This window comes from Hevea brasiliensis, chromosome 8, assembly GCF_030052815.1.
Source record: "Hevea brasiliensis isolate MT/VB/25A 57/8 chromosome 8, ASM3005281v1, whole genome shotgun sequence".
In the NCBI taxonomy this organism is placed as follows: Eukaryota; Viridiplantae; Streptophyta; class Magnoliopsida; order Malpighiales; family Euphorbiaceae; genus Hevea; species Hevea brasiliensis.
This window is the reverse complement of record NC_079500.1, coordinates 97,040,075-97,050,437: the sequence shown is the minus strand read 5'-3', so window position 1 is coordinate 97,050,437 and position 10,363 is coordinate 97,040,075.

The window sequence follows — 10,363 nt, the reverse complement described above, 5'->3', positions numbered from 1 at the left end:
AAAAAATAAAATTTATTATTTATCCACGAATTTTACTTTATATTATTCTTTAACCCTTAGATTTTAAAAAATTAATTATCTAATTTATGAGTTTTGTACTATATTATATTTTTATCTTTAAATTTTAAGAAATAAATTATTTAATTATTTTAATTTTAATATAAAATAATTTAATTTTATAATTTTAATATTTATAATAATTTTAATTTTTTAAATAATAAATTATTTTATATATTAAAATTATAGAAATTAAAGTATAATAAATAATTAATTTATAAAAATTTATGAATTAAAATAAAATATAAGTATAAAATTTAAGTATTAAAATAATTAATTATTTAAAATTTAAAAAATAAAATATAATACAGAGTAAAATTTGAGATCAAATTATAAATTTTTCATAAATTATGGCAGAGATAAATAATGGAACAAAAATAAGGGTAGGGGTGAGCATTCCGTTCGAATCGAATCGAATCTAATCGAACCGAATTAAATTATAAAATTAAATTTTAATTTTAAAAATCGAACTAAATTGAATCGAATCGCTTTATTTCGATTTAGTTTGGTTTAAAACAATCAGTTTTCATTTTTAATTGATTTTTTAATATAGATTTGATTTTTAAGTTATTTGGTCTAATTTTAACTTTAGTTTGAACCTAATAACCATTAATCAATAAAATTAAACCATTAATATATATATAATTAAATATAATTCATAATTTTTTTATAAAAATAAATTAATTTAAAAATTAATTAAATTTAATTTAATTCGATTTGAATATATAAATTATTATTTAATTCGATTCATTTTAATTAATTTTTTTTAAATTAAATCAAATTTAAATAATTAAAATTTTTATAATATACAATTAAACTTAATAAATTAAACTTAATAAATTAAATTTTAAAATTTCATCAATTAACTTAATTTAATTTAATTTAATTTAATTTTTCGATTTGAATTGAATTTCGTTCACCTTAAACAAGGGTGTGCGTACATACACAGTTGAGACAACGACAAGGAAGTTTGTTTGAAGGAGCGACGTTTATCTGAAATCGTGATAAAGTCAAAGAGGCACGCTCCTTTTTCGCGAGTGACAAATAGAGAAGACACACCTGGCCTATGGTTACACAATGGCAATAGGCCCCATAATTACTCTATTTTGACCACGCGCAGTGGATGTCTTTTGGGAAGTGATGATAAATGACTTTGAAATACCCAAATATCACGATGGATGCGCTGATTGCTACTGTCCAGTTCCTATCAATACACCATCTTGGCTCTTGATATTTTTGCTGCCTTTATTTATTTATTTATATTTTTATTTATCTTTTATAGTGCTGCGAGTTGGAAGAATCTTTGTTTTGGAATTTCAAAGATGCTTTTTTGGATTTTTAAGCAGTAATTAGATATATTATTTATTTATTTTTTAAATGAACTGCTTTATTAAAATGTTAAGTTTCTATTTAATATTTGAAAAAAAAAATTGCACTTTTAAAATTTTTTAATTTTATTTATATTTTAAAAATTATTAATTAAATTCTATACTTTTAAACATTATATAATTCTATCATATTATTATTATTATTATTATTATTAAGTAACTAATAAAGATGTTACATCAATTACCATATCAAATATTATGTGACATATTAATATAATAAAATTTTACAATATTTAAAAATATAAAATTTAATTGATAATTTTTAAAGTATAAGATATAATTAAAAAAATTTTGAAAACATAAAAATTTTGTTATCAATTTCTCTAAATTTATTAATTAAAATTATTAAATTTAAAAATATTATTTATTTATTTTATATGTATTATTAAATAAAATATATAAATTTAAATGAATTCTAATATTATTCAAGCAATATAATCAAGTTTTGATCATTTTTTTAGTATTTAAGAAATTATTTGGATTCATATATGATATTTTAATATGTACTTTATAATTTATATGTTACCATCCTTAGCATAACCTAAATAATAAAAAATAATTTTCCTTAAATATTTACTATAAAAATTATACATAATTAATAAAACTATATATAACAATAATAATTAATTCTCTCAAATTAGTTATTATTAATTATATGGATTCTTTTTCATTTATGTTCAAAATCAATTCTATATTGATATTCAAGATTATAATATTTTTTTGCCGTTTATTTTAATTTTGTATAAATTAAAATATTATGAATAATTTTGGAAGAAATTATCAACTTTAACTATTTTTAAATTATTGTTTTGTATATACTTTAATTAATTATATATAACTTTTTATACTAAATATTTAATAAAAATTATTATTTTATCTTTAAGTTATACTATAGATGACAATATATAAAGTATCTATTAAAATCATCATATCCCAATACAATAGTTTTTTAAATTTATATATTATAATTTACAGAAAATATATTTATAATTAATAAATTAAGAAAAATTACAAAAAAAATCATATATTTTCAAAAACTTTTTAATTTTATCTTATATTTTAAAAATTATCAATTAAACTCTATACTTTTGAGTATTACATAATTCTATCCTACCATTAGTGTGAAGTGATAATTGTTTAAATATTATTTTAAATATTAATATTTATTACACTTTTAAAATTTTTATTTTAATTTAACATATCTCGTCATAAATAAATAAAAAATTTTCTACTTTTTCAAATAGTGTTTGAGAATTATTTTTTCAAAAAATTAGTTTTGAGTCATCTTTTAATCTCTCAATCATAATTATAGATTAAATCTAAAATAAATTATGGAATTTTATATTTCAAAAAATTATTTTTATTGTAAATGATTAATTTCAGAGAGTGAGAAACATGACACATGAGACCATTTGTTGTGTGAGTAAAAAAATATTAAACAATAAATTAGAGGCATTTATTACAAATTTATTGCTTATATTAATATAAAAAAATATTTTACAAATTATAAAAATTTATCATTATTATTAAAACAATACAGAGCAATTTTCTTTCATCTTTACTATGTAAAGAATGAAAAATTCTCATTATTCACCATTTATCTCTTATTATATAGTTCATCAATTATTATCCACCTATTATATCTCTACTAAATAAAAATAAATAAATATTCACAACTAAATAATATTTCATAATTCAACTAAAAAGTATATTAATTAAGATGTGATTAAAAATCATAAATAACTTTTTTACATATAGTTTACTTGCTTAATTATTAAATTAATTAATTAATTAATTTTAAAGTGACAGACTTTACAAAAATGAAAACACATTAAAATATGGGTGCAGCTATTATAAAATCGATCTTATATATAAATGAGTTTAATAACCGTTAAATCAAATATTTACATCTATATTTATACATTCATTATAAGTATTATAATTAATTATATATAAATCTCAATATAAATATTTATCTAGCATTTAGAAAACTCATTCTCACATGAAAATTATATAATAAAATAATAATTTTATGTAGGATCTTGTATGAAATGGTAATCTAATTGTGAAGGTATATATATATATATATATACACGCGCGTGCATGTGTGTATATATATATGTCTGTGTAATCCCAACAAGTAAACATATATATATATATGGGTGAGTCCCAAAAATTTGTAACCACTTATATGTCTAATTATCATTCATTTATCATTATATGTCTGATGTAGACATAGAATTACAATAATACTATATATTTTTTTCATTTTCATATTATGTCAATTTTATATTAATTGCAATTTAAAAATATTAAAATATTTAATTAAAAACTTTTAAAGATTTTAATAGTTTAATTAAATATTTGTAAATTGAAATGGGTGTTAAAAATTTTAATAATTTACTTGTTTTTTGTCATGAGATGTTTAAAATTATGAAATAAAATCAATTATCTAATTTTATAAGAAAATATCTTCCCACATCCCAACTAATCAATCAAATTGTCATAAATGTGATAAGTATATAGACCAATTAGTTAAATGAAGTCTGTGCTGTAGATACTAGATATAAAAAATAATAAAATAAATTTCCATATTTTATATAGACCTTAGATGGCTTAAATAGATAGAACTCTATGTGTGTAGAAGTTTATTTTTTATTTTTTTATTACATAATGTTTATCTTCTAGTTATGGGCACTGTGTAAGAACCCATAAGAATGAAACTGATAGCAAATTATGAATTTTTATCTGGCAAAATATTAAATTTAGTTTTTATATTTATAAGAAAGTTTAATTTATATTATTTTTAATTTTTTATTCAAATCAATTGAAATTTTAATTTAAGTTTAATTTAAGTTAAAAATTATAATTTATAAATTAAATTTCTTAAGTTAAATAAGAAGTCAAAAAGGTTAATTCTTAATTTTATAACTAAATTTCTTTATTTAATCTAAAAAAGTTAAGAAGCTTAATTTCAAATTAAATTTAAATCAAAATTTATGAATTAAATTAAATAAAAATTTAAAAATAAATTAAATTAAACTTTTCTAATAAATATACGATGTATTTGAGTTTCAAGTAATTTTATTTTGTTTATAAAAAAGGAAAGGATATTTGAATTGGGCTCTTACCCTATACATATTAATATATTATGAATTGCTTAGAAAGACTTAATATCAATCAAATCTCATTATCGTTTAAATTGAAATGCCATAATTTTGCAAAAGGTGGTTGTGTGTGTGAGATAAGCCTTTATATCAAAAGGAAATTAATAAGATTTATTATATTGATAATCAAATTCACATTGATAACAATGGTATAAAAGATTTTTGAATAAGAATGGTATTACTCGCCCAAAATTTAAGTTAAAATGTCAATTCTACATGAATGTTCAACGTGGCAGTTAGAAAAGTCAAACATTGTTTTAGATAATTGAAAGATCAAGCGAGCCAAACAAAGAACTATGGGATAAGAAAGGCTGAACAAAATACCTTCATTCGCCGCAACAAGATGAACAAAAGACATACCGAGCAACGATCATGCCAATAATCAAGCAAAGTACTGATCTCATGAACCGGGCAATAATCATGTCAGCAATTAAGCAAAGAGCGAATTTTATGGAGATAATCTCGAATATTCAATCAATATCATATCCATAAATAAAGTAACGGCTATTTCCTTAAAAAGTTTATAAATACTAATAAAGTAATCAGAAATAAGTACGTACATTCTCATTCTCAAATTCTTACTATAATTCTTCCAATATTCTCTTATCAAATATTGTAGAATTCTATCATACCATTAGTGTGAAGTGATAATTGTTTAAATATTATTTTAAATATTAATATTTATTACACTTTTTAAATTTTTATTTTAATTTAACATATCTCGTCATAAATTAAAAAAAAATTCAACTTTTTCAAATAGTGTTTGAGAATTATTTTTTCAAAAAATTAGTTTTGAGTCATCTTTTAATCTCTCAATCATAATTTTAGATTAAATCTAAAATAAATTATGGAATTTTATATTTCAAAAAATTATTTTTATTGTAAATGATTAATTTCAAAAGTGAGAAACATGACCCATGAGACCATTTGTTGTGTGAGTAAAAAAATATTAAACAATAAATTAGAGGCATTTATTATAAATTTATTGCTTATATTAATATAAAAAAAATATTTTACAAATTATAAAAATTTATCATTATTATTAAAACAATACAGAGCAATTTTCTTTCATCTTTACTATGTAAAGAATGAGGAATTCTCAAATTTAAATATCTCTATCTACTCATTCTAAGATTATTCACCATTTCTTTCTTATTATATAGTTCATCAATTATTATCCATCTATTATATCCCTACAAAATAAAAATAAATAAATATTCACAACTAAATAATATTTCATAATTCAACTAAAAAGTATATTAATTAAGATGTGATTAAAAATCATAAATAACTTTTTTTACATATAATTTACTTGCTTAATTATTAAGTTAATTAATTAATTAATTTTAAAGTGACAGACTTTACAAAAATGAAAACACATTAAAATATGGGTGCAGCTATTATAAAATCGATCTTATATATAAATGAGTTTAATAACTGTTAAATCAAATATTTACATCTATATTTATACATTCATTATAAGTATTGTAATTAATTATATATAAATCTTAATATAAATATTTATCTAGCATTTAGAAAACTCATTCTCACATGAAAATTATATAATAAAATAGTGATTTTATGCAGGATCCTATATGAAATGATAATCTAATTGTGAAGGGATATATATATATATATATAGATATATGTCTGTGTGATCCTAACAAGTAAACATATATATATGGGTGAGTCTCAAAAATCTGTAACCACTTATATGTCTAATTATCATTCATTTATCATTATATGTCTAATATTGACATAGAATTACAATAATACTATATATTTTTTTCATTTTCATATGATATCAAATTTATATTAATTATATTTTAAAAATATTAAAATATTTAATTAAAAACTTTTAAAGATTTTAATAATTTAATTAAATATTTGTAAATTGAAATGGGTGTTAAAAATTTTAATAATTTACTTGTTTTTTGTCATGAGATGTTTAAAATTATGAAATAAAACCAATTATCTAATTTTATAAGAAAATATCTTTCCACGTCCCAACTAATCAATCAAATTGTCATTAATGTGATAAGTATATATACCAATTAATTAAATGAAGTCTGTGTTGTCGATACTAAATATAAAAAATAATAAAATAAATTTCCATATTTTATATAGACCTTAAATGGCTTAAATAGATAGAACTCTATGTGTGTAGAAGTTTATTTTTTATTTTTTTATTACATAATGTTTATCTTCTAGTTATGGGCACTGTGCAAGAACCCATAAGAATGAAACTGATAGCAAATTATGAATTTTTATCTGGCAAAATATTAAATTTAGTTTTTATATTTATAAGAAAGTTTAATTTAGATTATTTTTTATTTTTTATTTAAATTAATTAAAATTTTAATTTAAGTTTAATTAATTTAAAAATGATAATTTATAAATTAAATTTCTCAATTTAAATAAAAAGTCAAAAGTTTAAATCTTATTTTTATAACTAAATTTATTTATTTAATCTAAAAAAGTTAAGAAGCTTAATTTCTTAATTTTTGAATTAAATTAAATTTAAATTAAAATTTATGAATTAAATTGAATAAAAATTTAAAAATAAATTAAATTAAACTTTTCTAATAAATACGTGATGTATTTGAGTTTCAAGTAATTTTATTTTATTTATAAAAAAAGGAAAGGATATTTGAATTGGGCTCTTGCCCTATACATATTAATATATTATGAATTGCTTTGAAAGACTTGATATCAACCAAATCTCATAACTAAAGATATATTTAATGGTGCATGTTTCCCTTAATTTCTCATTATCGTTGAAATTGAAATGCCATAATTTTGCAAAAGGTGGTTGTGTGTGTGAGATAAGCCTTTATATCAAAAGGAAATTAATAAGATTTATTATATTGATAATCAAATTCACACTGATAACAATGGTATAAAAGATTTTTTACTAAGAATGACATTACTCGCCCAAAATCCAAGTTAAAATGTCAATTCTACATGGATGTTCAACGTGGCAGTCAGAAAAGTCAAACATTGTTTTAGATAATTAAAAGATCAAGCGAGCTAAACAAAGAACTATGGGATAAGAAAGACTGAACAAAATACCTCCATTCGCCCCAACAAGATGAACAAAAGACATACCGGGCAATGATCATGCCACTAATCAAGCAAAGCACGGATCTCATGAACCGAGCAATAATCATGTCAGCAATTAAGCAAAGAGCGAATTTTATGGAGATAATATCGAATATTCAGTTAATATCATATCCATAAATAAAGTAACGGCTATTTCCTTAAAAAACCTATAAATATCAATAAAGTAATCATAAATAAATACGCACATTCTCATTCTCAAATTTTCACTATCGTTATTCCAGTATTCTCTTATCAAATATTTTGACTTGAGCGTCAGAGTAACCCGTCAGAAGGCCATCCACTTTACCCTCTTTTTGTATTACAAGCTTACATGACATTAAATGTCACGACCCAACCTATGGGCCGGACAGGCACAAATACCTGGGCCAGCCTAAAGCCCCCGAGGCCCGTAGTAAGCCTAACTATTCATTAACCCATTCCTAAGGCCCATTTGGGCCCAATTTCAAGAATTCAACCGAACAGAGTCCGACCATAAAATAGACCATTTAACGAAGACTTTTTGACTCGCTCGACCTATAAACACAATATAAAATAAATTGGGGAGCTCAGCTCACCTTCCACATGCTCATGATATCAAAAATCCAATAGGAGCTCAGCTCCCTCATCCAATCCAGTTATACATGCAATCAATAATCTTACAAATTCAATACCATATTATATTACAAAGCCAAATTAATTAAAATACTCCTAATACATGCGGAGTCTAAAATTTAACTCAATTGTACAAAATACATCAAATACTACTAATTGACCTGGGAAGAAGAAGAGCAGGTTAGTCACAACAAGTAATCCTCTTGTAGCATGGAAAAATAAATGAACAGAAGTGAGCGTTTGACTTAGAGAGTAAAATACTAATTTTAACCACAATTTCTATAGCTAACTAAAGCTAATGTATCATAAGGAATGGAATGCAACATCATCATAATTTTCATACAAACCATATCATAGCAGCAAAAAAGCAATTTGGAGCACTCACCCACCTAACACTGTTCAAACAATACATATATGGGAGCTAATTCCCTATACAACTATCTTAATCCAACCTCTACCAATGAGTGTCTCTCAAGCCGAACTTTCACTTAATAAATCAAATGCGGGGTCTCAGCGAGTGTCTCTCAAGCCATGTCTACCCTGACTTATCCATAAAGGACCGAATCCCAATGAGTGTCTCTCAAGTCGTGTCTACCCGTCTTGTTCATATCCAATACCATACCACACGCACACCATCGCACGCACACTGCTCCAAATTACCACCAACAATATCCATGGCACTTCATCAATGATGAATGCAATATAAATCGTGCCTAGTATTTAACTACATTGATACATATTTATAAGTGAAGCATGGGCATGCTTGAACATATAATAATATCAAAATTATAATTAAAATTAATATTTTACTCACAGATTTAACTGAGATCACTGCGGTAGCTGGGCAGAAGAGGAAGGTTGTACCGGCTCATCTGCAAATTTTCATTACAATTATTTAATATATTTGACTCGATACAAGCTTGGAAAAGACCAAAAATACCTTAGGTCGTGCCAAAAATCGGGCAGAGTCTCCCTTATACCTAGGACCTACCCAACCTGCAAAAGGGTTCAAAATCCACTTATATATCCACAAGCCACACATCCACAACTCAATCATATCACATGGCCCCTCCTGGGCCCACCAAAACAGTCAACAATCATAATTTAAAAAATTATAATTTAGTCCCTACAATTACCCCTTTTGCAAAAACTACCCAAATGAGCTCTAAAAATTTTAAAATTTTGCCCCACTGTCCTTAGCAATATTATAGAGCTAACACAAAAGGAATTATATTTTTCTAACCTACCACGAATATTTTATAGATTTTTAATAGAAATCAAGCACTTGATAATTAAGAAAAATGAAGGTTCGAGTTTACCTATGCCAATTCCGACCCTGGAGACGCGTCCGGGACATCTGAAAATGGTGGGGTAGCCTATAACCTCGACCCAATTAGGATACTTTTTCGGTAGCCTGTCTGCTTGGCTCGAAATTGCAAACCCGAGCAACTATTGAATTCCCGTGAATTGAAGGTACCTACGCAAAGCCCACAATACGGGGGTTAGTATATAATTTTTATGAAATTTTTTAAGCTCATTTAATACTCGAAAAAATACTGTAAAGTCTCGCGGGACTCACCGAGAAACGGTGTCAGGAAAATTTGAAATAGGTATTGCCGAGAAGCTCTCGGTGAGTGGAGCACTCCGGTACTCTAGGATTTTTTGTGGGGTTTGCAGTTTTCGAGAAATCTAGCCCGAAAGTCAAAATGGGCTAAAACTTTCCGAACAAAAATTGAGCAAACCACTCAATGGATTTTGATGTTCTTGGTGTCTATGGAAAACTCTCGAGGTGTAGAAGTGTTTTGGGACAAGATCCGATCTGATTGGTGGCCGGATCAGCCGAAATCGGCCCGGAAAGACGAAACAGCGCGCTGCACGTGTAAGCGTCTTTGGGCCCATTTTTCAGGTGCTTCAGGTGGCGGCCGGCGAGGTGGAAGGGTGGAGGTGGAAGGGTGGCCTGTGGGGGAGGGCCGGGTGGCAGCAGTCGGTGCAGAGGGAGAGGGAGTAGAGAGAGAAAACGCACAAGAGAGGGAGAGT